The sequence below is a fragment of the Triticum aestivum genome, chromosome 7B, assembly GCF_018294505.1.
Source record: "Triticum aestivum cultivar Chinese Spring chromosome 7B, IWGSC CS RefSeq v2.1, whole genome shotgun sequence".
NCBI lineage: Eukaryota > Viridiplantae > Streptophyta > Magnoliopsida > Poales > Poaceae > Triticum > Triticum aestivum.
This window is the reverse complement of record NC_057813.1, coordinates 666,214,537-666,241,239: the sequence shown is the minus strand read 5'-3', so window position 1 is coordinate 666,241,239 and position 26,703 is coordinate 666,214,537. Positions and strand designations below refer to the sequence as shown.

At 46.2% G+C, this 26,703-nt stretch overlaps 1 pseudogene; it reads right to left on the bottom strand.

Annotated features, from left to right (window-relative positions):
* Positions 1–1,723: 1,723 nt before the first annotated feature.
* Positions 1,724–8,293, bottom strand: LOC123158406 (glutamine--tRNA ligase-like; annotated as a pseudogene).
* Between the last annotated feature and the right edge of the window lie 18,410 nt (positions 8,294–26,703).

Below are 26,703 nucleotides of genomic sequence, written 5' to 3'. Positions count from 1 at the left end.
TTATCGGGGTTGGCCTCTATCCCTCGATGAGACACAAAGAAGCCAAGTAGCTTGACGGAGGGAACGCCGAACACACATTTCTTAGGGTTAAACTTCAAGTTGATCCTGCGCAGGTTTGCAAAGGTCTCTTCCAAATCCTGGATGAGCGGCGATCTGTCCTTGGTTTTGACCACTATATCATCCATGTAGGCCTCTACGTTTCTGTGTAGCTGCGACTCAAAACCAATATGTCTCTTGCAAAGGTGGATCTGGCGCTTTTTAACCCAAAAGGCATCCGCACAAAGCAGTGCGTGCCACATGGAGTTATGAACGCGGTCTTCTCTTCATCTTTCTTGGACATGAATATCTGATGGTATCCAGAGTATGCATCCAAAAAGAAGAGCAGATCACACCCAGAAGTGGAATCCACAATCTGGTCAATGCGCGGCAAGGGAAAAGGGTCCTTCGGGCATGCTTTGTTCAGATCTGTGAAGTCTATGCAAAGCCTCTATTTCCCATTCGCCTTGTGCACTACCACTGGGTTCACCAACCATGTTGGGTGCAAAACTCCCCGGACCAAACCAGTTGCTTCAAGTTTCTTGATTTCTTCGGCAATGAACTGCTACCGTTCCAAAGCTTGCTTTCTGACCTTCTGCTTGACGAGTCGGGCATGAGGCAGACAACAAGGTGGTGCTTAATGCCCCGTCCACGTGCGGGCCCGTCGAGCTATAAGTGAGGGATCTTATTTAAAGGAGGGACGACGAAAAGTCACGTCTCAGAACAGAAGGGGTAGAAAAATGTGGGGAACCGAGAACCACTTGCTCTCTAAGAAACCCATGGAAAGTCAAGAAGTGAACGGATGCAAAACCGCTTTACTAAAGAAAGTGAGTTCACTAAGAGGGGAGAGAAAAAGGCGGGCGACAATTACCTTCCTGGGAACGCCGGGGATATCGGATGGCTGCCAAACAGACACATCGTCATTCGCCCACGGGAAGGCAACAAGCGCGCTTTTCTATATGTCATCTAGGGTGACACTTATGGTGAACGTACCATCAGTGCCATCCTATCATGTCGGGACTTTCCTCATAGCAGGTGAAGCAACCTTGGATCTCTTACTAGTGTGGCAAGTCATCGACGGGCGCAGCGCACTCCGGAGAGGCGCCCAGATTCCTTGCTGGCATCCCTACTAGCCTTCTTTCCTTTCTTGGTTTTCTTGGCGGGAGCTGCAGCTTCAGCGGCCTCAGCAGCCACCACATCCCAGTACATCTTATCCAGACATATGATTTCCTTGCAAAACTTGCGAGTATGAAGTTAAAGAATTGTTTACTTTTCTTTAGTATTATTTCCCCCTTTTTTTTGGGTTGCATCCAGGTTTCAAAAATTCATGTCCATGGAAACTTTCCCCAAAATGCGATGTGTCAAGAACATATCTATAGTGCCAAAAAACGTCTTACATTATAGGACGGAGGGAGTAGCATTTCTCTAGAAACACCAAATACCACCATAGGCCACCGGAAACCGGGGTCGACAAACTTCGACATGACATTGCGCCTTTGTTTATATTGCTTGGGGAGTAGTTGGTATTTCTGAGCACAATCAAATCGCTCTCAAGCAGACATTGAGAAAATGAATAAATCAACACAACATGTGGTTAACCATGTTACGGAAATTGAATAAATCTTCCATTTTGTTTATGGTAAAAACTACTCCCTCCATCCCAAAATGTAAGACATTTTTGGGACGGAGGGAGTAGCTCTTTGTATATATCTCCGGAACACACTGAATAAACATACAAATATTTGACAAGCGAGTTGTTTTTGGTGCAACACCATGATGTTGTTGTGGTGGGAGGCAAAGTGAGCACTGGAGGAAAGATTAAACAGGTGCTTTTCAGAAGCAAGGAGAAAGCTGATCCTTTCTTTACTCACTCCTTTTGGGTGAGCATACATACATATCTAATCATCCAACAATAGGCATCACAAGCCCAGCATATGCAAAAAAACAAAAAAGGCCTCTTGTCTATGTTTGTACCATGGCATCACTAAGTTCTCTGCAGTTAGCACCACCTCTGTACTCTGTACTGTATGCAGCCAAGCAAAACCAAAACCCAATCACTAAATCAGCAGTCACCTGGGTCCCCCGGCCTTGCCATACGAGTCGCGCGGCGTGACGGTCCTGTTGAACACGAGCTTCTCGGGCGTCGAGTCCGTGTCCACGGCAAAGTAGCCTGGGATTCGCATCAAGTTCATTCCAGCATGGTCAGTCAGTCAGCCGCATGAATCAACGGATACAGCGCTGGCAATCACAGAGAGATAGGTTCAGAAGATTTCTTACCGAGCCGCTCAAACTGGAACTCGTCGCCCACAACCGCGGTCGCAAGCGATGGCACGGCGTACGCACCCTTCACAACCTCCTTCGAGTGCGAGTTGAGATCGCGCAGCCAGGCATTATTATCCGGCTCTTTATCCTCCAGCCCGGCAGGATTCTACGAGGGCAAGAAATGCATTCACAAGGAAGTGACTTCCCTGTCCTACACAAGTCTGTTGTAATGACAGGCAGCAAGAACGGCGAGCAAAACTATACCTCTGATAAGAACAGCTTCTCAAACAGTCTTATTTCGGCCTTTAGCGGCTCGACTCCAGGCGCTGGCTCGGCAACCCAGTGCAGAACACCCTGAACGAACCGCGAAATAAGTCAGCATCTCTTTCTTGTGTCCCGACTCCCTAACTAGAATTTTCAGATTTGAATGTAAGGATTTAAGTGACCAGTTACCTTGGGTTTAGAAGTCTTTGAGGGGTCATACTCAGCTCGAATCTCAACAATGTCTTCTGGATTATCACCATAAATAAACTCTGTGCATTTTATCGGGAACGCATACCTAGCAATTAAATTCACAAGTACCATATTGTAAATTTGTGCCAATAAGGAGTAGGTGAACTATGAATAGTCAAGTAAATCCAGATCAACTTTCTCCACAAAAGAACAGTAGTTCTGAATCACTTACCTTAGCAGGGCGGATTTACCAGGAGCTAGCCCATAATAGTCTTTCGAGTCCTCGAGGCGAAAATCAGTTTTTTCAATGTAGACAGTTCTTGAGAACGCAACCTGTCAAAAGATAGCGAATAATAAATTACAAAGCATGAACATAAGGTAAAACGTATAAAGCACTAAAGATAAAGTGAACCTATAATATTTCCGTTACTGCATTCTCCAAACAGAATTTTAAACAAAGTTGTGCCGTAGCAACAAAACCTATTCTTCGCATCATATACTGAACAAGAGAGGCACCTTGTGGTAGGACGAAGCTTCATCAGCAGGAGCATCAGGCCACTTCTTTCCATCAAGGTCTATGACTTTTCCATCTTCCAAGTTAGTTATTACAACCTAATTTAGCAAAAGGAGGCACCATGAATGTGTTAGGGACTTCTAAGGGCTGAAGACATGGAGTGACTTGCAGCAGGAACCAGATGCCATACCTTTAGAGGATGCAGAACAACCATGGCTCGAGAAGCTGTTTTGTTAAGTTCTTCTCTGATGTGATATTCAAGACGTTCGAAAGGAATTAAGCTATTGTCACTGGACATAAAGAATACCAAGGGCAATCAGTAGCAGAAACGGAGATTTTGCGATTGTGCACCTGGCACAAAGCACAGTTCATGCAAAGCCGTTTGTTAATTATCATCCATGCATTTACCTTCTTGTTATCCCCATTCCACGGATAAATGAATTAATTGCAGCTGCTGACACCCCCCCGTCGCCGCAGTCCTGCCAGTGTTAACAAACGAGGATCATCCCACCCATCTACCCACTTCTCTGTCACAAGCCGATTCAACTGCAACAGAACAAGGACAATAAATATAGATCAAACAGGGTAACGCTGGTTTCTCAATTATTAACATACCTTTCTTTTAGACATAACATTATGTGATATGTTCAGCCTTGAATACTCCCAAACATACGGCTGGTACAAGCCCAAGGCAACAAGTACACAGTAGTACGACGGACGTCGTACGTCAAACTCAAGCGTGCACAGCTAATGAATAACCGCACTCAGTTAGTCGTGTTATAGTTTAAACAAGCCAAAGCTATTCTGAAAAGGGAAAATTACCGAATGAGTAATGTTTTCAAGTGAATCCACCATGCAATGGGCATAATCGTAGCTTGGATATATACACCATTTGTCACCAGCATGTGGATGAGGGGTGAACTATATGGCATAAAAGGATTAGTTATGTATTGATAAGATATGGCCATTCAATTCACAAGACGAGTTTTGCAACTTACTTTTATTCTGTATGCAATCAAGTCGTACATGTTTCTGGTATCATTCTGCATGTCCTGCTTCATTCGCAGAGTTGCTGCGCCCTCAGCAATTAACCCACGCCGCATGTCTTCAAATAACCGTAGTGACTCTTCAATAGGTCTATCCCTCCATGGACTATCCAAGCTATTTTCCCTGCCTTCCCTGATCTGCTCTGCAGTCTGGAAATCATATACCAGTCAGCATCTGCACATCTTATTTCTTAAGGATTCGATATGCATGCTCATTTCCTCCTTTCAAATTTTTGTACCATGATAAAGAAAGGAGGAGGGAAAGAACCTGGTGATCTACATAGGCCAGCCCTTTCCGTATTAACTCAACTGCATGCTCATACAAAGCTTGAAAATAATCACTTGTATATGTAACTTTATAGGGCTCCCATCCCAGCCAATGAACTATCTCCTGGATGTGGTCTATATATTCCTTCTTTTCAGCTTCAGGGTTTGTGTCATCAAACCTGTTTTTCAGATAGACAGCAGTTCATTTTGTCGTGAATGAGAATGTGGAAGGACTAAAGCAGCAAGAATTCTATGTAAGCACTTTTAGACCAAGCAAAACTAATCAGAACTCCAGATCGAAGATGGAAATGTATAATTAAATAGATGCAGTATATAATGCAAGAGAAGAAACATAATTTCAAGCAGTATTTGGTCAGGACAGACATGACTAAAATAAGTAGTCAGTTCAAAATTAGAACATAGCCAGGAAAGGATAGCATGGCAAGCAGGAAAAGATTGTTCCAAATGAAAAAAAAAATGTTACTACCTAAGGAAACAATAGCCATTCCGCTCTTTAGCCAGTCCAAAATCAATAAACATAGCCTGCATCAGATGAAGAATGTAAGCATAGTATTCCATTTTCCATGGAAGTGGTATATATGGAAATGCTTTTCATGAAGATTATAAAAACCTTGGCATGACCGATATGAAGATATCCATTAGGTTCTGGAGGGAAACGGGTCGTCACTTTCCACCAGTTGCCATAAGATGTTTCTCTAAAATCTCCTTTGTGTTATGCGCCCTCCATATGTTCCCATTGCTGAAGAATATTTCTGTATGAACCTAGCTCGTGCAAAGAAATCAAAACCACTTAAGTTCATTTCTTACAGGTGACAACCAACAGAACAGCCAATCGTAGCGCTTAGAAGAACAATACTAACGCCATTGGGGTATCAGAGAACAGTACTGTGCAGAATTTATATGCATAATATAACAGGCATTTAATCGATTTAACTCAAAAGTTTACGATACCTTGTTGTTTTCTGCTGACTCAGGAAAATGTGAGTATGGATTCAGTTCCTCAGACGGTGGGGCAGCAGTAGCTACCGCAACCTTTTTCTCCTGGATTTCAAAGAAAGCACAGGTAGCTAATTAATAATCAAATCGCCCTACTTTAAACCCAAAGGCTCTACTTCAGCGCACCAACCTCAGCTTTTGCTGCTTTTTCTTTCTTCTTTTTTACTGGTTTTACATTGTCAGCTTCCGTCTTTGGACCTAGTATCTCTGCAATCCTTTTCTCGATCTCCTCCTGTATGAGCAAAATATGAAGACTTGAAGAGGGTTAAAATGAAATTGATACAACCCAAATAAGTTAAGTGATGTATCTGTAGCAATTGTTATGCACCTTTGTCGCCTTAGCATCACCCCAGGGGTGTCTCTTCCTAACCTGTCCGCATAGGTTACCAACTGGAAGAAGGATAAAGCAGGATAAAGGATGGGTTCCCTCAAGTAACAAATCAAAAAATGTGTAATACAAAGGTGAACTGGATGACAACCATTTATATGATAACGCTGCTCCAATATAGCCTCCATATTTTCATGTAGAACCTTGGTGACAGTTGAATGAATCTCTTCAATTGAAACAACCACGCCTGCAGTTCAGCATTGCACTTGAATCAATAAGGCGGCCAATTGAAAGAATTGACTGAATATGCTGCTTCAGAGAAAGGTGTTCCTTTCATATCTGATCATCAAAATGCAAATTTGTCCTATATTATTGTAGCATCCAAACAACCACATTATCGAGTCACCATCATAGACTTTCTTAGGGTATGTAGACTGAAAGGTGCTTATGTGCGGGTTCATACAGAGAATGTTGCCACATCATTAAGCAAATATGTGAACTACATCTACTCTAGAGATTTATTATATAATATTAACAGTGTTAGTTAAACTCATAAGCACCTCCTAAACATTGGTGCCTAATCAAGCACTCATCCATCAATATAAGCACGAAGACTATCCTACGTGGCAAGTAAAAAATGGTTTATCTTTCTGGACATCTCTTTAAGCACTTGCACTGTACATGCTCTTAGTGTCCTGGCCGTGAATGAGACATGCATTAGTTAAAATTGTTAGAAGCGTATATATTGTTGTTGCAAAAAACATACCTACACCACAGGCTTCTTCAAACTTCCCAGTATCCAAAGGATCAGGACCAACATTAGTAAGAAATGACAGAGCAGCGTCTAGCTGTGAAGGGTTCTTTATCTGAAAAATAGTGACATAATGAAATACTTCAGACTGACAAAACTAAGACAAATGAGCTCTGAAACAAAGTGTCCATTCTTCATGCGCACTCCCGAAAACGCAAAATGAAGAATGAAAAAGGTGACAGATATTACCTTCATGGAGACAATATAGTCGATGAGAGCAGGACGATGGACAAGCGCATTGTTTGGGTATTTAGTGGCAACCTATTTCATCCACGACATAAGAAATCTTCAAATGCATAAACTAGAGAAAAAAATAGATAGAAATACTTACGGCATACAGAAGATTTCCCACCGACTTGTCGCACCCACCTATACCAGCCTGTTCATAGGCAAATCCAGTTAAAAGGGGAAACACTGTATGTTTGAAGAGATAAATGGCACTATTTGGTCACAGGAGTCCAATGCAACTTGCATCACAAAAGCAGAAACAACATAGTAAGACAGCATACTCCCTCCGTTCGGAATTATACCAACATAGTAACAGAAATACTCCCTCCGTTCGGAATTACTCGTCGCAGAAATGGATGTATCTAGAAGAACGGAGGGAGTACTAGGATAACAATTGGCTTCGCTGACAAATAAGTGTCAAGGCTATTTGATTCATATGCAACCAATGAGACCATTCATAATTCATGTGATTGATCTATTCATCTCTATGTATTTCCACAAGTGTATCCATGGTTAATTTCCAGGTGGGGAGGCATAGACCGGATATTCCATCCAATAGCAGACAGAGCAATGTAAGAACAGCATTCTGCAATCAGGGTAATGAGAATGTATGACACTAGATGGAACGCCTCCTACAATCCACATGTAGACACCTAGAATCCAAGCACGAAACCTAGAGAACATCAGGCTTTTCAAACCAGACAAGGAGGAGGAAGCAGGGGGGAGCGGAGGCTGGACCCAACCTGGGCGGCGGCGGCGGCGGAGTCGGGGGCGGCCGGGTCGACGACACACCCTCAGAGACAGAGCGGCCGTGGACTCCGGAAGGTGGGAGGCGGTAGGTAGCTCACCGCCGGTGCCGCCGTGCCTGAACCTCTGCTGGCAGGGTACGGGATCGGGAGGCGAGGGTTTGGTTGGCGACGGAGGCAAGGGTTCGGCCTTTGGGCCAGGGCGCCACGCCCGACGTTGTTAAAATAGGGGCCAATCTGTTTCGCCACGAATCCCCTACGCGCGGGAGCCCGCTAGGCAAGGCCCATGTCCGAGGGGTTCTACCAGTAGCCCAAAGGCCGAACCTGGGTTCTACCAGATAAATGACACTGACTTAACTTGCATCACACACACCAGACCTAGGGGTGTGTATCACCTCCCCTCAAGTTAGGGTTTCTATCTCCTCTCGGGCGATGGCGATGCCATCACCGTAGAGATCGATCTCCCCTACCGTCTGCCCGCTGGCTGGGGCTTGCTGCGTCCGGGAGGAGCGGGGGCCGCGCGGGGGGAACGGAGCTTGGGATAGTACTGCTCACGGAACCAAAAACCCCGAGCGAGAGGATCATGGATTCAACTGCATCTGCGTCGGGCTCGGCCACGTCTGACCTCGAAGCGCTGATGGAGGAATTGGGCCTCAAGGAAGATGATCTGCAGGACGTTGTGGTGGAGGACGGAGAACTGCCGGAGGAGGCGACGCGCTGGATGGCGATCGCTAGGGTTCACACCGACAAAACCTATAGCCAATACTGGTTCTACAGAGGTATGAGGGTGGCGTGGGATCTGGCGAAGGAAGTAAAGATCAGGCCACTCGAGGAGAATCTCTACACCCTCCAATTCTCGTGCCTTGGGGATTGGGAGAAAGTAATGGAGGACGACCCTTGGAATTTTAAGGGGAAAGCAGTGGTTCTGGCGCCCTATGATGGGTTCATGAAGCCGTCGACGATTGAACTCAAGAAGATAGATATATGGCTGCAAATACATGATCTCCCAGATGGTTATTTCTCCAAGATAAAGGCATTGCCTTCCACGGTGGGTGAGTTCATATTTGCCGAACCAAAGTCACATGACTTCGAGGGTAATTTTGCAAGGGTGCGAGTGAGAATTTATGTTACTAAACCTCTGAAGAATGCTGTCTCGCTGGTGGTTAAGAAGAAGGATACGGTTGAGCGTGTCATCTTCAGAATCAAGTATGAAAGATTGTCTGATTGGTGTGCGGTGTGTGGATATCTAGGCCATCTGTATAAAGAGTGTGGAGACGGCGTTCACCCTCCAAAGTCGCTTGTTTCTAAGGACATAAAGGCGATCTGGTTCCAGAACCCATGAAGGGGAAGGGAAGAAGATAGCAGCACCAGAGGCGGCCGTGGTCGAGGCCGGACAGGAAGAGGAGGGGGGCGTTCAGCATGGGACTGTGAAGCAGCGAGCAGCCAGGAAATGGAGGAGGCGAATCATGCGCTCAAGGACGTCACCATGGAAGATATAGAGCACATCAGAAAAAAGAAGTGCCCTAGCTGACCAAAAAGTTTCACAGGGGTCACCTCAGGTGCAATCTAGCAAGTCCCCTCTCATGCTGCCTCCACCGATTCCACCAAGCTCCACATCTAAGCAAGAAGCGAAGAGAAACAAACCGGGCCCTTCATCTGCAGAGACCAACACAGCCAAGGTTGCAACATCTAACAAGACCCCAGATGCGCGTTTGGCGAGTCCCCAGGGAGGGGCTCGCCCGGTGCAATGAGTCTTCTTTGCTAGAACTGCCGCGGAATTGGCAAAGCCGCGACAGTTCGGGAGCTTCGTGGCCTAGCGAGGCAGTTTGCCCCCTCTATACTTTGTATTTTGGAAACACAACTAGAGGGTTCGAGGGTAGAACGTTTGGCAGAAGGGTTAGGTTTCAATAAAAGTTATGCAGTTAGTAGTTCTGGAAGAAGCGGTGGCCTATGTATCTTTTGGAATGATGAAATAAACGTTGAAGTTATCGGTTACTCAAGGTATCACATTGATGTTTTAGTAGATAATATGGTGGCAATGCAGGTCAGGGTTACCTTCGTCTATGGAGAAGCCCAAGTACCAGATAGATACAATACTTGGAACACCTCGAAAAACATAACCGAGATGCAGAACAGGCCTTGGGCAGTCATTAGTGATTTCAATGAGGTACTAAACCTAGACGAGCACGATGGAATTGGTAGTCGAAGCCAATCACAGATTGATGGTTTCCGAGAAGTAGTTGATGTTTGCGGGCTGGCAGATATTGGGTACACAGGCACAAAGTGGACTTTCGAAAAACGTGTTGCGGGAGGCTCATTTACTCGAGTAAGGCTGGATAGATGTCTAGTGAATCCTGAGTGGCTCATGGCATTACCAGCATCTGCCTTGCTCCACAAGAATGCGGCGGGCTCTGACCACATCCCAATCCAGCTCATGCTACGTGAACAATAGCCATGTAGACGGGGCCCAAGGCCATTTAAGTATGAAACTAGGTGGGAACGAGAAGACTCTCTATTCACAACAGTGTCCGATCGATGGAGCATGCAGGACGGGGAGACAGTGGAATCATTGCGAGCCAAACTGGGTGATCTAGCATGAGATTTATCCATGTGGGACCGGAACACATTTGGATCCGTGCGGAAGGAGATTGCCCACCTGAAAACACTTCTGCAGACTTTGCGCGCTGTCCCAGGTCGATCCGGACCTACACACGAGGAAACAAAAGTATCAGACCGCCTGGTTGAATTGTTTCACCGCGAAGAAATGCTTTGGCTTCAGAGGGCGAGGTTGGAGTGGCTAGTCCACGACGACAAAAACACTTACTTTTTCCACTTGAGGGCAAGCAGGAGACGGCGCAAAACCAGATCAAATCGTTGCATGATGAGCAAGGGCATGTGGTTGAGGACCAAACAGTGATGGAAGAGATGACAACGGATTTTTACAAAAAGTTGTATACATCTGAAGGGGTGCATAATATGGAGGAAGTACTAAGAATGGTACCAACCAAGGTAACATCCAATATGAATGACCTCCTGAACGCCCCATATACGAAAGAGGAGGTCAAGAGAGCCTTGTTCCAAATGTTCCCGATCAAAGCACTGGGTCCAGACGGATATCTAGCCCATTTTTTTCAGCATCATTGGGAGGTTTCGGTGGGAGAAGTCACCAGTATTGTCCTTAAAATTGTCGAGGGGACCGAGTCAGCTGCTTGTATCAATGAAACAGTCTTGGTTCTCATACCAATGGCGAAAAACCCCACTCTTCTCAAACAGTTTAGGCCTATCAGTCTTTGCAATGTGCTCTATAAAATAGCATCAAAAGTAATATCAAATAGACTCAAACAAATTCTTCTAGATATTATCTCACCAGAGCAATCAGCCTTTGTTCCAGGCAGACTAATCACTGATAACATCATAGCGGCCTATGAGTGCTTGCATTTTATGAAGAGGAATAAGGCAAAAAAGCATCAGTCTTGTGTTCTCAAGTTGGACATGATGAAGGCCTACGACAGAGTCGAGTGGGCTTATCTTCGGGCCATAATGCTTAAGCTGGGGTTCACGGAAAGGTGGGTGGATATTGTTATGAGCATGGTGTCCACAGTGAAATTTTCAGTACTTTTCAACGATAAGAAGCTAAAAGAGTTTTGTCCATCACGTGGGATCCGACAAGGGGACCCGATATTGCCATACTTGTTCTTGTTAGCAGCAGAGGGCCTGTCGTGCCTGTTAAAATCACAAAGAGAGTCATCAAATCTAGGGGGATTCAAGTGGCACCTTCGGCGCACCGATAAACCACCTACTATTCGCTGATGACAGCCTGCTGTTTTTTAAGGCAAACAATGTTGGTGCTACCGAGGTTAACCAATTGTTGGAGACATATTGCAATGCAACAGGTCAGCGGATTAACTTTGATAAATCATCCGTATTCTTCAGCAAAGGTGTCCCTGAGGTTGTTCGCAATGATATCAAAAATGTCCTGAACGTTCCAAATGAAACATTGAATGAGAAATATCTGGGAATGCCTTCAGATGTGGGGGCCTCAAAAAATGGGGCGTTCAAGTATTTAAAGGATAGACTGTGGAGCAAGATTCAAGGTTGGGTCGAAAGAACTATGTCTTCAGCAGGCAAGGAAGTGCTAATGAAGGCAGTGGCACATGCCATACCAGTGTTTTCCATGTCTTGCTTTAAAATGCCAAGGGGCCTTTGTGAGCATCTGAACATGTTGATAAAGAAATTCTGGTGGGGGAGTAAGAACGGCCAACGCAAACCACATTGGGTATCATGGAAGGCAATGACTCAGCCAAAGAGCATGGGAGGTTTGGGGTTTAAGGACTTTGAGCTATTCAACCTAGCTATGCTAGCTCGACAGGTTTGGCGTATGCTACAGGACCCTACTTCTCTTAGTGCGCGTGTTGTAAAGAGCATTTACTTTCCAAACACCAATATCCTTGAGGCTGCGCTTGTGAGTCATCCGAGTCAGATTTGGTGAGCACTTATTGAAGGAAGAGACACGCTGAAAATCGGCCTGATCAAGCGAATTGGCAACGGAGAAAGCATCGACATTTGGAATGATAATTGGCTCCCCCGTCCAGAGATGATGAGGCCATATGGCTGTCTGACAAACACACCGCCAATCACTGTGGCAGAGCTGATGGATCACACCAGCACCACATGGAATAAGTAGAAGATCGATGCCACATTTTTTGCTTTTGACGCGAAGGTTGTGCTAAGTATCCCACTATGCACGACTCTGATGTAGGATTACTGGAGCTGGGTGCATGAAAGAACAGGCTAGTTCACGGTTCGGTCGGCCTACAATATGCTAGTGTCGACGAGGCAAAGGAGAGAGGCTTGGCTGGAGGGTTCCGGGGGCTCTTCAACAACATCAGAGTCGGCCTCATGTAAGACTTTGTGGAAGATGGAAGTGCCATCGAAAGTTTGCATGTTTCTGTGGAGGCTCTCGAAGCAGTTGCTGCCGATGGAAGATGTCAGGGAACATCGCAATATGACAACGACGGGCTCCTGTGGTTTCTGTGGCGCAGCCGATTCATGGCGCCACTCTCTCCTCGAATGCACCGTTTCCAGATGCACATGGGCGCTAATTGACGAGGAACTTTGCTGCACCCTGCTAGCTACAACTGAAAACCGAGCCAAGAGCTGGCTTTTCAACTTAATGGGAGAGCTATCGCATGAGCAATTCACCTTGCTGGTGGTGACACTCTGGGCCATCTGGACATCCCGGCGTAAGGCCATACACGAGTCTATATTCCAGACCCCACATGCGATAAGGGCCTTCATAACACGCTACATCCAAGATTTGGAAGTTTTGAGAAAGCCCAGAAAACTGAATCAAGCAGCGGCCAGAACTACATCTGGCATCACTCGACCGAAGGCTCTGCCAACAGGTTATGCGAAGATTCATGTAGACGCAGGAGTTCGTCCACAGAGAGGGGGCTCGGCAGTAGCAATCTGCAGAGACAGCCAAGGAGCATTTATGGGCAGTTCTGCTTTAGTGTTGTTTGGATTCTGCGATGCAGCCACTCTGGAAGCCATCGCATGTCGTGAAGCTATTGCATTGGCGGAGGATCTTAATCAACATCATTATATTGTCGCATCCGATTGCAAGCAGGTTATCGATGGCATTACTAAAGGTAGTCAGGGAGATTATGGAGTTATTATCAAAGAGATTAGATCAAGGTCACCACCTTCTACTAGTAGTTTTACTTTTGAAAAGCGTGAGGCTAATGTAGAAGCTCACAAGTTAGCTAAGCATGCTCTTGCTTTACTTCCAGGGCGTCATGTGTGGTTAGGCCAGCCACATGACCCAATTTGTATCCCACATTCTGTGGACTTTGAGTAATAAAAGGCCTTTTCCCTCAAAAAACCTAACTTGCATCACAAAAGGTGGTAGGAATATGTAGTAATTTTTTGGGCACTATATTTTTCCCTCACGCTAGGGTTTTTCCTCCCGGAGGCGACTGCATCGCTGCTGTCGAGAATTCCTTCCCTCCTCCGATCCTCCAAGGCTGTCTGATTCGGGCTGACAACGGGGCGATCTGGCATCGCTACCCAGCCTTGATCATCGCCCTGGAGAGAGAAGAGAGTTAGGGTTCGTTCGCATTGGTCCGATCTGTTCTTCGGGCTAGGGTTCAAGAGTTGATGCAGATGGGATCGAAGGCTGACGAGGCGTCTGGGTCCAACACTGCAGCGGATGTGGAGAAGATGATGGCTGAGTTAGGTCTCCGTGAGGAGGATCTCGACGACGTCGTCTTTGATGAGAAACAAGCACCTCCAAAAGCGGTGAGATGGATGGCGGTGGCAAGGGTTCACATAGATAAGGCGTATAGCCAATATTGGTTCTTCAAAAACATGAGGGCCGCATGGGATCTGGCTCATGATGTTAAGTTTCGCCCCTCGGAGGATAATCTTTATACGATGCAATTTTTCTGCCTTGGAGATTGGGAGCGTGTGATGCAAGACGACCCGTGGAATTTCAGGGGAAACGCGGTCGTGATCACGCCATATGACGGTATCACAAAGCCAACTGAGGTCAACCTTGACACTATCAACATATGGATACAAATCCATGATGTCCCAGACCTGTATGCTCATCTCGTTGGAGATCTAGCAGCAAGGGTGGGCGAGGTCCTGTTCAAGGAACCAATGACGCAATATTTTGCCGGAAACTTTTACCGTGTATGGGTGAAGATCAACATGCACAAGCCCTTGAAGAATGTTGTGTCTATGATCCGTGATGGGAAAAGGTAGATCTATCGTGTGAAATATGAGCGGCTACCAGATTGGTGTGCTGTGTGCGGGCACCTGGGGCATGTCTACAAAGAGCATGGTGATGGGATCCATCCCCCTTCTGCCTTGTACTTCAAGGATCTTCGGGCCACATGGACTATGAATGTTGGAGCTGGCCTGGGCGGCGGTCGTGGCAGAGGATGCCGTGGCGGTCGTCGTGGCGGCCGCTCAGGCCGTGGGTCTGGGAAAGAACATGGCCAGGGAGAAGAGTCAGAACAGATGATGGATGAAGATACAGACCTTGCAATGGTGGAAGTGGAGGACAAACACAAACGTTCAGTTGTACCCTCCTCCTCGCAGGTCTCACCAGCGCTGCCAACTGCGATAGCCAGCCCCCCACCCAAGCAGGATCCGAAGAGACTTCATGTGAACCAGGATAGCCTCGGCGTAAAGAAGGGAGGAGCTCCAGGAAAGCCTACTGACTCTAAATCGGCGACCTCCCGCGAGGAGGATCACTGGGCACAATGAATATCATATGCTGGAACTTTCGTGATGCAGGCAAAGCCGCGACAGTCCGAGAGCTTCGCGATCTAGCGAAGCAATTTGCCCCGACCGTGCTCTGTATCGTAGAGACTCAAATTTCAAAAGTACGTATTGAAATTTTAGCGGGTACCTTAGGTTTTAATCATGCCTATGCAATAAATAGTTCAGGCCGCAGTGGCAGCATTGGTATGTTTTGGAACGATGGAATAAAGCTTGATGTGTTTGGTTATTCGGAGTACCATATTGATGCTACTGTTAGTATTCCAAACCATGATAATTGGAGATTGACCTGTGTGTACGGAGAAGCCCAAGTTGGCGATCGTTACAAAACCTGGGGTCTTCTACGATCCATAGTATCGGCAAGTGCTCTCCCCTGGCTTTGCATTGGGGACTTCAACGAAGTCCTTCATCAACATGAACATGTGGGAGTGGGGCAGAGAAGAAATTCACAGATACAAAGTTTTCGTGACACAGTTGATGCATGTGCCTTTGCTGACATTGGATATCAAGGGAAGAAGTGGACTTTTGAAAAGAAGACAGCAGGAGGAGGCTATTGTCGCGTCCGGCTAGACCGAGCTCTAGCAAACACAGACTGGTCTTCATTATATCCTCATGCTGTTCTTCATCATGAGACCGGGGCCTTGTCTGATCACTGCCCCATCAGACTACAACTGGAACCGGCGAACAGAGTGCAAGCAGCTAAAAAGATCTTCAGGTATGAATGTTATTGGGAGAAGCATGCAAATTTTGGCACATCTTTTGAGGCCATGTGGAACGGATCGGCCAACGCCCAAACAGTGACTGACCTTAGCTGCAAACTGTCTGACCTGTCAACATCGCTACAGGAGTGGAGTGGAGCCACCATTCGGAATGTGGCCAAGACAATAAAGAAACTGGAAAAGGAGCTGGCTGTTTTGCAGAATGACCCTCGCCGCTTAGCACCATCACATGCAGAGATAAAAACTTCCGATCACTTGGTGGAGCTATATCATATGGAGGAGATCATGCAACGGCAACGGTCACGTACCAATTGGTTGACTGATGGCGACAAGAACACGAAGTTCTTCCAGAGGCGAGCTAGCATGCGGAGGAGGAAGAACACAATCAAGAACTTACAGCGGGCTGACGGGCCGATGACGAATGATCAAGCAGAGATGGCGAACCTTACAAATTCTTTCTATAAGAATCTATATAGCTCGGAGGGCACATCCGGCATGCAGCAAGTTCTGAATGCAGTCCCGGTAAAAGTAACTCAGGAGATGAATGGAAATCTGTTAGCTCCCTACAGTCCCGAGGAGGTGAAGAAGGCCCTTTTCCAAATGTATCCAACCAAGGCCCCGGGTCCAGATGGGTACCCGGCTCATTTCTTCCAACGTCATTGGGAACTTTGTGGCGCAGAGGTGACCAATGTTGTACTACGCATACTGCGGGGTGAGGAGAATCTGGAGGTAATTAATGAGACGATTCTAGTATTGATCCCTAAGGTAAAAGACCCAACACAATTGTCTCAATTTCGCCCTATTAGTTTATGCAACGTACTATACAAGATTGCCTCCAAGGTGGTGTCAAATAGGTTGAATCTAATCTTGCCTGATATTATTTCAGAAGAGCAGTCAGCTTTTCTCCCAGGGAGATTGATCACAGATAAAATTATAACAGCTTACAAGTGCCTGCATTTCATGAAGAGAAACAAGGCGAAACGAAATAGATTTTGTGCTATGAAACTAGACATGATGAAGGCATATGACCGGGTGGAATGGTCATATCTTGAGGCTATAATGAACAAGCTGGGTTTTGCTCCAAACTGGATCAACCTGGTTATGAGAATGGTAAAATCTGTTAAATTCTCGGTCCTTTTTAATGGTGGGAAATTGGAGGAGTTCATCCCATCTAGAGGGATCCGTCAGGGGGACCCCATATCTCCTTATCTTTTTTTGCTTGCAGCGGAGGGCCTTATGTGCCTCTTAAAAACCCAAGATGAATCATCGCACCTCAGTGGAATCCAAGTAGCTCCCTCGGCCCCGCCGGTTAGCCACTTGCTCTTTGCAGATGATAGCCTGCTATTTGTCAAAGCCAGTTCTGAGGGAGCTATGGAGTTATCTGCTCTGATGGAGAGTTATTGTAATGCTTCGGGACAGAGAATTAACTTGTCTAAATCCTCGGTGTTCTTTAGCAAGGGATGTCCAAATATTTTAAGAGAGGGGGTGAAGCAAGCTCTAAATATTACGAATGAATCCCTCTCTGAAAAATATCTTGGAATGCCTTCTGATGTTGGAAATTGTAAAAACGGGGCTTTCAAGTTCCTAAAGGACAGAGTATGGAGCAAGATTAAGGGATGGATGGAGAAACTTCTGTCATCTGGGGGGAAAGAAGTGTTGATCAAATCAGTGGCTCAGTCAGTACCGGTGTATTCCATGTCTTGATTTAAGCTCCCAAGAGGCCTTTGTGAACATATCAACTCTCTGATTTGAAAATTCTGATGGGGTAGCAAGGAAGGCCAACAAAAACCGAGTTGGGTCTCGTGGAGCGTTATGACACGCCCAAAATATTGTGGGGGACTAGGCTTCCGAGATATCGAGCTGTTTAACCTAGCCCTCCTAGCCAGGCAGGCATGGTGCGTACTAATGCAGCCTGAGTCACTAAGTGCACATATTCTGAAGGCCAAGTATTTTGCTAATGGTGAGTTTTTGAATGCAGAACTCACCTCCGCCCCCTCACAGATTTGGAGAGCAGTTTTGGATGGACGTGATGTTTTAGTCCAAGGACTCATTCGTTGCATTGGAGATGGCCAGACCACACGCATTTGGCAGCACAACTGGCTGCCTCGCCCAGCCAATATGCGACCAATTGCAAGCAGAGTGGCCAACCCGCCAGAACGCGTGGGGGAGTTGATCTTGCCGGGTGCAGAATGGGACCGACACACTATTGAGGCAGTGTTCCTTCCCACTGATGCTGAAACCATCTTGGCGATTCCTTTGTGCACAAGACATATAGAGGACCACTGGTCCTGGGTACATGAAAAAATGGAAACTTCTCGGTACGATCGGCCTATCGTATGCTCATTGATACAAAGCTGAGACGGGAGGCTTGGCTTGAGGGAAGATCCAAAAAAGGTCTCGTTTTATCCTCTATCGAGGCAGGATAATATTATTATACCTAAAAGAAGGGTTGTAAAACAGTGGTCGTCAAACACAGCAGGCGAGCACAAGGCATGGACGAAACTTTGGAATATAGATATCCCGTCGAAGGTCAAAATTTTCCTTTTGAGGCTGGCCCAGCAATCCATCCCGACGGCGGACCTTCTTCATGATAGAAACATGTCCACTACCATGTGCTGCGGACTCTGCGGGGCTGAAGATTCTTGGCAACACTCTCTTCTCCATTGCAACGTCGCAAGATGCGTCTGGGCTCTCCAAGATCATGACCTGGTCGAGGCACTGAACAGTACGGTGGAACCTGACGCAAAAAGATGGGTGTTTGCTTTGCATGACATGCTGTCAAAGGAGGAGTTCACCCAGACTGTGGTTACCCTTTGGTCGATCTGGTTCGCAAAAAGATAGGCATTACATGAGCACATATTTCAGAGCCCCCAAGCGACTCATAATTTCATCATGAAGTATCTGAGAGAGTTGAAGGAGTGCAAACCCACCACATCTCCATCACGGACAGGGCCGGTGCAGCACCAACCTCGGCGTGTGGCTTGGAGCCCTCCGCCACCTGGGTACGTGAAGATTAAAGTTGATGGGTCTGTGGCACGCCAGGGAAATGGCGGCGCTTTTACTGTAGTTTGCAGGGATTCAAAGGCTTGTTTCTTGGTTCTTCAGCCATATGTTGCAGAGGTATTTCTAACCCGGCTATCCTTGAAGCTCTGGCGATTCGCGAAGGTTTGGCTTTAGCTGATGACCTTGGCACTACGTATGTGGTAATATCATCTGATTGCAAGGGGGTTGTCCAGGAATTGCGAACAACACCGGAGGAGAGTACGGTCCGATCGTCAGGGAAATACGGGAGACATCTACTTTGTTTCAGCATTGTACCTTCACTTTTGAAGGAAGAGAGACTAATATAGAGGCACATAGCCTCGCTAGACATGCCTTGGGTCTGGATCATGGACGCCATGTGTGGCTTATAAATCCACCAGACCTTAATTGTATCCCTATGAATTTATTGGCTGAATAAAGAAAAGCATGTTTAGACTAAAAAACAAAAGGTGGCAAGAGGGACCTACACTAGGTTCGTCTGGATAGAGGCGTTGCCAATTCAGCCTTTGTTTCAGCTTTCCCTAATGCAAATATTGAGCATAAGAGTGCATCATTGTCTGATCATATCCCTATCTTGCTCCGTTTGCGCGACGTGCATGCATGCAGCAGGGCCCCCCGTCCCTTTAAATATGAATTATGCTGGGAGCGGGAAGAGGCGCTGCCCGGGGTTGTGGAGACTGGATGGCCGCGAGTGGTAGGAGATTCGGTGGAATCCTTGCATGAAAAGCTGCAGGGGCTGTCGGCTGATCTGACCAATTGGGAGCACACACACGTCGGCAGTGTGAGACAAGAAATTGACCAACTCAAGCAACAACTGTAGATTCTACGCCAGATCCCAGGCCGCACAGGACCATGCCATGCAGAGCTAAAAGTGACTGATAGGCTAGTTGAATTATTCCACCTAGAGGAGATTTTATGGCGCCAAAGAGCAAGACTTGATTGGCTGGCTCATGGAGACAAAAACAATTACTTTTTTCATCTCAGAGCAAGCAGAGCCGAAGGAAAAATCAAATCAAAGCACTTCAACATCCAGATGGGCAGATGACTGAGCATATCAGTTAGATGGAGGCACTGACCATGGTGTTTTACAAGGAATTGTATACCTCGGAGGGGACCCATAACATGGATCAAGTGTTAGATACAGTACCAAGAAAGGTAACTCCGGAGATGAATCAGGTCTTGAATTCACCATGTAGCCATGAGGAAGTGAAAACCGCTTTGTTCCAGATGTTTCCAACAAAAGCGCTGGGGCCGGATGGGTTCCCAGCCCACTTTTTCCAAAGACATTGGGATATATGCAAAGAAGAGGTTACTAAAGTGGATATGAAAATTGTTGAAGGACAGGAGTCAGCCGAGAGCATAAATGAGACGGTGCTGGTTTTGATTCGTAGGTAAAAAACCCCACGCTCCTCACTCAGTTCCGCCCGATAAGTTTATGCAATGTCCTTCACAAGATGGCATCCAAGGTGATTTCTAACCGTCTAAAGGTAGTTTTACCTGATATAATATCATAGGAGCAATCAGCTTTTGTTCCAGGGAGGTTAATTACTGATAACATCATAACAGCATATGAATGTTTACACTCCATGAAGCGGAATAAAGCAAAAACACATCAATCTTGTGCGGTGAAGCTTGATATGATGAAGGCATATGATAGACTGGAGTGGTCTTACCTATGGGCAATCATGCTCAAACTTGGCTTCACCAACAGATGGGTGGACATCATGATGAGTCTGGTGACCACGGTAAAATTCTCGGTGATGTTGAATGGTAAGAGACTGGAAGAGTTCATACCATCAAGAGGGCTAAGACAAGGGGACCCAATATCTCCCTACTTGTTCTTGCTAGCAGCAGAGGGCCTGTCGTGCCTACTCAAATCCAGAAGAGAGTCATCCAACTTGCAAGGTATACAGGTGGCACCGTCGGCGCCACTGTCAACCATTTGCTATTCGCTGATGACAGCCTGCTGTTTTTCAAGGCAAATGGTGAGGGAGCTAATGAGGTGAACCTGGTTTTGGATCAATATTGTCAGGCCACAGGTCAGAGAATCAATCATGCTAAATCCTCTATATTCTTTAGCAAGGGGGTGCCAGACAGTACAAGACAGGAAGTAAAAACCGGCCTAAATGTCCAGAACAAAACTCTGAATGAAAAGTACCTTGGGATGCCATCAGATATTGGAGGAAGCAAGAATGGTGCTTTTAAATATCTCAAAGATCGTCTATGGAGCAAGATTCAGGGATGGATTGCGCAGGCCCTGTCATCAGCTGGAAAGGAAGTTCTTGTCAAATCTGTCGCCCAAGCAGTGCCGGTTTTCTCCATGTCGTGTTTCAAACTACCTAGAGGTTTATGTGAGCACTTGAACATGATGGTCAGAAAGTTCTGGTGGGGGTCAAAAGATGGCAAGCGGAAGCCTCATTGGGTATCATGGAAAGTAATGACACAACCTAAAGGTATGGGAGGTCCATGTTTTAAAGATTTTGAGCTCTTTAATCTAGCAATGCTAGCCCGCCAGGCATGGTCCCTAAGTGGCCGAATTTTGAAAGCTGTTTACTTCCCGAACACTACAATTCTGGAAGTTGTTTTGGGAAATCACCCAAGCCAATTTTGGAGGGCTATTATAGAGGGAAGGGATACTCTGAAACTGGGTTTAATTAGGCATATTGGCAACGGAAATACAACGGATATTTGGAACGATAATTGGCTACCACGGGATGAGATGCTACGCCCGTATGGATGTATCTCTCATAACCGGCCCTCTCTAGTGTCCGAGCTGATTGATCCAACATTCGCAACGTGGATCAGACAACGAGTTGAGGAGGTGTTCATGCCAATGGATGTTTCGGTCATTCTCGGAATTCCTCTATGCACAAGAAATATCCCAGATTTTTGGAGTTGGAACTTTGAAAAGAACGACAATTTCTCGGTGAAGTCGGCTTATAGAATGCTTGTTTCAACCAGGCAAAGGAGGGAGGCATGGCTCGAGGTCACCGCTTGCTCGTCCCGGGCGAATTTGGAGGAGAAGTCATGGAAAACCCTTTGGAATACTAAGGTTCCAGGGAAGGTCAGGATGTTCTTATGGCGTCTCTCTAAACACTCCATACCTACGAATGATGTTAGGGCCCATAGACATATGACAGACTCAGCGGCATGTGGCATTTGTGGAGCACCAGATTCATGGAAGCATTCTCTTGTTAACTGCACCATGTCATGATGCATTTGGGCACTTGTTGATGAAGAGTTGGCACAAAAGTTAGCACAGACAACAGAGACCAACGCCAAGCAATGGATCTTTACTTTGATGGATCTATCATCCCATGACTTGTTTGTCAAGCTATCTGTTACTTTGTGGGCGATTTGGGCAGCGCGCAGGAAGGCTATCCACGAAGGCATATTTCAAAGCCCCCATGCAACTCATTCATTTATCACTCGGTTCATAGAAGAGCTATCAATCGTCTCAGAGAAACCTGCTACCGGAAGCGCTGCGCCTACCATGCAGGGCTATGCCCAGCGCCCTAGCACGCCACCGACGGGGTACCACAAAATTCATGTTGATGCCGCAGTTCGTCAGGGCAGGGGCGGCTCGGTTTCTACGGTATGCAGGGATGGCAATGGGATCTTCATTGGCAGCTCATCGTTGGTGGTCATGGGGATACATGACCCAACCACTTTGGAGGCAATGGCAGTTAGGGAAGCATTAGCGCTTGCGGAAGATCTGCATGTACCCAATATGGTCATTTCTTCTGACTGTAAGCAAGTCATAGGAGACATAATGAAGGGCTCATCCGAAAGATATGGCGCCATCATCAACGAGATCAAACTGCAGTCAGCACCTTTTAACTGTATTTTCAAATTTGAGAGTCGTAGAGTAAATTTAGAAGCTCATAACTTAGCCAGGCATTCGCTTACTCTTGGTCCGGGACGCCACGTTTGGTTTGGCCAATCCCACAACCAAAGATGTATCCCACCCTCTGTGGTTTTTGATGAATAAAGCTTGGTATTCCCCTAAAAACAGTTATTTTCTTTTCCAAGCTCTAAAAAAAGTTATTTTCTTTTCCAACTCTTCATCTTGCGGGCTGTGTGGGGGCACCAGACTTGTGTCAAGATGCACTAGGGCACTTGCGGATGAAGAATACGTACTCTCTCTGACTTCTTCCCTCTAGTTAGGGTTTTCTTTCTCTCGGCGGCGACTCAAGCCGTCGTTGAGATCCACTTGTTTCCTTCCCGCCAATCTGCTGTGAGGGAGCGTCGGGGGCACCCTGGCCCTGGCGTTCTTCCCTCTTCCATAGTTGGCTCGGGTTAGGTTTGGTCACAAATACACCCGGTAGTTTTCAGATCGGGTTAGGGTTTGAGTAATGGCTGCGGAAGCTGGGGCGGATCGGCGACGGCCGGTGGCTCCTCTTCTGCGTCAGAGATCAAGAAGCTGATGGAGGAGCTTGGACTCCGGGAAGATGACATGGATGACGTAGTGGTTGACGAGGATGTTGTTCCTGATGATGCTACCAGGTGGATGGCGATAGCACGTGTTCACATTGATAAACCCTACAGTCAAGTCTAGTTTTTCAGGAACATGAGATCTGCATGGGATCTAGCGCAACAAGTAAACTTTAAACCTCTTGAAGCAAACCTGTACACGTTGCAATTCCGGTGCCTCGCGGACTGGGAGCGAGTAATTCAAGAGGGTCCATGGAATTTTCGTGGTAATGCCGTCATCATCCAACCCTACGACGGGGTGACACAACCCTCGAAGGTGAAGCTGGACACATTAGATATATGGATTCAAATCCATGACGTTTCGGATCTGTATGCCCATCTAGTTCCTTCTTTGGCAGCAAAGGTGGGAGAAGATTCGTGTAAACAAGATGTGTGTGATAGTGGGCAGACACGATGAGCAGAGCGCGCCATGGCCGCCTCAATGGCGAGCAACTACGTGGTCAACCTTCTGGCACCCCGTGGGGGGTTCGAAGGCGCATCCATCAGACACGATGGTGATATCTTGACGGTGTGTGATAGTGGGCAGACACGTACACATACATCCGAGCACGTAGGCCCATGTACGCCATCCGGAGACCGATTCGGGCTTCCGATGTGTGGCATACGGTTGATCCAAAAGAACTGTTTGCGATGAGCTAGAACAACAGAAACGAGCTTTGAGCCTAGAACCATCAATAAATTTTGACCTTGTTTCTCGTGACATTACAGATTACAACGCAATAAGTAATTGCAAATCTGTTCACACCGATCAAACCAATATGTGTTCACACTAAGCACCGGGCTATAAAAACTACCCAGTTGAAAATTACTTCACAGTTCCTCTCCTCATCACCCACAAAACTGGTCTTTCATGTCAAGTCGTTCCGCCATGACCGGTAGGAGGAGTTTCAGGAGGACATATAACCAGGGAGCAAAGACCAAGGTTGCGGAAGCACTAGAGAAGTCCTGTTGCTACGCGGCAGCCGCAACAGAGATGTCCCAGCGCACCGCGGAGCCCTCAAACAAGTTCTCACTGGCACACGAGGGCTCTCATAAGCGCACTCCCCGCGTCGGCGATCGCAACGAGATGGCATTGCTGGAGTCCTTGGCAAGCGATGGCAACATTCTCGTTGGCCTCACTAAGCAGCAGGAGGTGGTCGACGGCTTGAAGAAGCTGCTCGAGATCAGCGATGCCTCGGTTGAGAAGGCGATCGGCGTCATCGAGCAACTCATGGGTGACAATGCGAAGCTACTCAAGGCGCTCACTCACCCTGTGCGTTCGGTTTATTCGATTTACATGATTCGGTTTATACGGTTTCTTGATTTGTACGGTATTAATACTTCGGTAAATACGGTATGAAAATAAAATACGATTCTATTTTGGTATATACCAAATTTTTCGGTATGGTTTCGGTATATACCATAAAAACCAAAGTTGACGCGAATTTGAAAATGACATAATAATAATTATCAAATTTATGACTCAAAACACATACTATTTTACACAAATAGTATACGACTACATATATAAGTATATATGAATGCTTTGATTCATCTATTGATGGTTATGCACATGCTTAGCATTTTAAAAGGAGAAAAATGACCATGTTATAAGAAAAACTTACATGCTTAGTAGTGAATTTAACTCATGTACAAGAAAAATGACAACTTTTATGGTTGTCCATCTCAAGAAATATAAATTTATTTTTTATTTCGGTTTATTTGGTTAACCGTTCGGTTTTTCGATATATACCATAAAAACCAAAGTTCAAATCGGTATGAAAAGTTCATACCATACTGAAACCAGAAACCATAAAAACCATAAAATCGTTTCGGTTCGGTTTATTTTTGGTATGTTTTTTCGGTTCGGTTTTCAGATGCACAGAGTGAGTGCTCACCGAGAAGGAGGAGGAGGCCACAAGCTAGAAGATGCTGCATGAGCAGAGCAGTGCCTCGGGGATGACGCTGAAAGCAGTCGTCGAGGAACTGATGGGTGACTTGAGGAAGCTCCGGATCGAGCGCTAGCAGGAGGTCGAGGAATCCATGGCTGCTATCAAGCAAAGTCATGAGGAATTGAAGAAGGAGCTGGAGGATGTCATCGCCCGGCGATCGATCGAGGAGTATAGACAGTAGCGACCAAGATCATTGTCTGCGATTTCCTTCTTCTCTTGCCCCCGTGTATTCTGGGCTTTGTCGCATGTGGCATTTTAAATTATCTGAAATATGTAAGACAATTATTATCCGCGCCATTGGAATTTTGTCATCGTATTACCCGTTGCCATTTTATTTGTCATCGTATTATCCGTTGACATTTTATTTGTCGTTGTATTATCCGTTGCCCTATGTGAAATTTTAAATTATCTAGAATACGAGTTGAAAACGCGAAAAAAGCAAATGCTAACATTGAGAGGGGCCATGGGATCACAAGCAAACACGCTCAGTCCATGTGCTTTAACTAACCGCGTGTTAAACAGTGGCTCGGCCACCATTAATGGATAAGTTGTGAGCGAGGTGGGCGGCTGGTGGATGGAGGTCAAAGAGCTCGCTTTCTGGTGAGCATGGGCAGCCTTGCTGCTCGCTTGTGTCCCGTCGAGCCTGCGAGGTGGACAGGATGCACGCGTCCTGTTGAGCCTGCACGACGAATTGATCACACACGTCCCGTCGAACCTGCATGTCATACTTCTTGTGCTCATCCCATCTGATCAAACAGCTACACGCACGCCATCGAGTATGGTTAAATTTTGGCACAAAATACAAAGACGACCAATGAACAAGGACGGAGGTAGTACTATCCCATAAGAAAAGAGGGACACGTGGCCGCACTTAAATGGTTACGGGAACACATGGTTCATATAATACAATTGTTTGTGATATTAACGTGTCAGCTATTTGTTTCAAAAGGACTTCATTGGCTATTAATGTGTGCGCCTTGTCTCAAACTGGGTGATTTTTTACCACGACATATATGCTCCATGTCATGAAACCATGCCAAGTTTCATGTTTTTTGGGTGAGTTTTCGATTTATTGGGATTTAAAAACTGAGATTCTCAATGTTTCAGGATGACGAGACGTTTGTAATTCATTCCCATTCCTTCAGTGAGACCTAAACATGCACCCAACGACACATGTACGATTTTCCACCCATTTTGCTTCACTGGAGCATGTGCTTGTTGTTCAAATTTGAATTATGGACTACGTTAAATGCAACTCAATTACTATACAAAATGGCTAAACAAACCCTGAACAGTTTCAAATTTCAGCACGATACTCCTGTTATTCTATGTTGCCTATAGAAAACAAAATTCAAGGCGAGAGGAGGCAGCAACTATAGTTTTTCCCACAAGAGGGGCATGTTTCCCTACCAGAACCACGAGGGTTGCGAGAAGCTTTGCTTTGTAAGAGGCTTGTAATATAGCTTGGCCCAAATTGGACATTTTTTTTACCATGACATATATGTGCCATGTAGTGACA